Genomic DNA, 1,086 nt, shown 5'->3' on the forward strand with positions numbered 1-1,086 from the left:
TAGAATGTTCTTAGCTGAACGTTCTAGTGCTGGTGTAACAATCACTACTGATAATAGAAAGCAATGGAGTTCTAGAACCCTTAGAATTAATTTTAAAAAAACAAAAACGCTGCTCTACAAAGAATGAAAGATAAACGTATGATTCCAGTTCAGTACAGTGTGTGTGTGTGTGTGTGTGTATATATATATATATATAGCCAGATATTGCTCTGTACAAAATCACGGTTCAGTTAAATGGATAATGAAGAAATGACCAGTGTTCTTCCTCTCTAGAGTGGAAGAACACAATTCCTGTGCTTTCTCTGCGACCAAACCATAAAAAGACCATCAGGGTGGGGGAGGGAGAATTCTACAAAAAAAAAAAATCCCAGTCTGTCAGTGTGTCTTTTAAAAGGCTGCACATGAGATTTATTTTAAAAAGCCTCATTGGTACCACCTACACTCCGAGCTTTGAGAGATTTACCTCACTAAAAAACCTTGAGGGTAGAATTGAGGGGGAGTACATAGTATGCATATCCAAAATGAAAAACAACAATCTCGTATTATGGAAAACAAGGCCACATATGTTGGGAAATGTATAATCTTGCTGAGTTTGTATCTTGACTTTGGAGGAGGAGAAGGCTAGTCTGCTTTGTATTTGACACTCATGGGTTATGTGACAGTCAATACAGAATGGATATCAGGCATTTCACAAAGCAGGATCACTGAGCAAACTCAAGTCATCCAGAACACCACTTTTTTCCTTCAGTCCATGCTCCAGATTTGGGAGGGTTCCAGATTTTACTCCGTGCAGTTATCCAGCCAACTCTGGGACCCCGCTTTACGAAACCGCGCCTGTTCTGCGGTACTGAACTGATAATTAAGCCATGGTACCTGGTTTGAATGAAAAACAAAAGATATCGAACCCAATTACCCGGGGTTAAATGCTCACCGTTTTAAAGGCCAACAAAAGGTCACATGAAGTTCCCCGGCCAGAACCGCGTTATTCTTCATTACATATCACGGCTGTAACATCTCCAAACTGCAACTGCAACATTTCAAATAATTACATCAATGGGTACAAAGAAGAAACGAAAACAGCACAGG

The sequence above is a fragment of the Conger conger genome, chromosome 5 (assembly GCF_963514075.1).
Source record: "Conger conger chromosome 5, fConCon1.1, whole genome shotgun sequence".
NCBI classification, from domain to species: domain Eukaryota; kingdom Metazoa; phylum Chordata; class Actinopteri; order Anguilliformes; family Congridae; genus Conger; species Conger conger.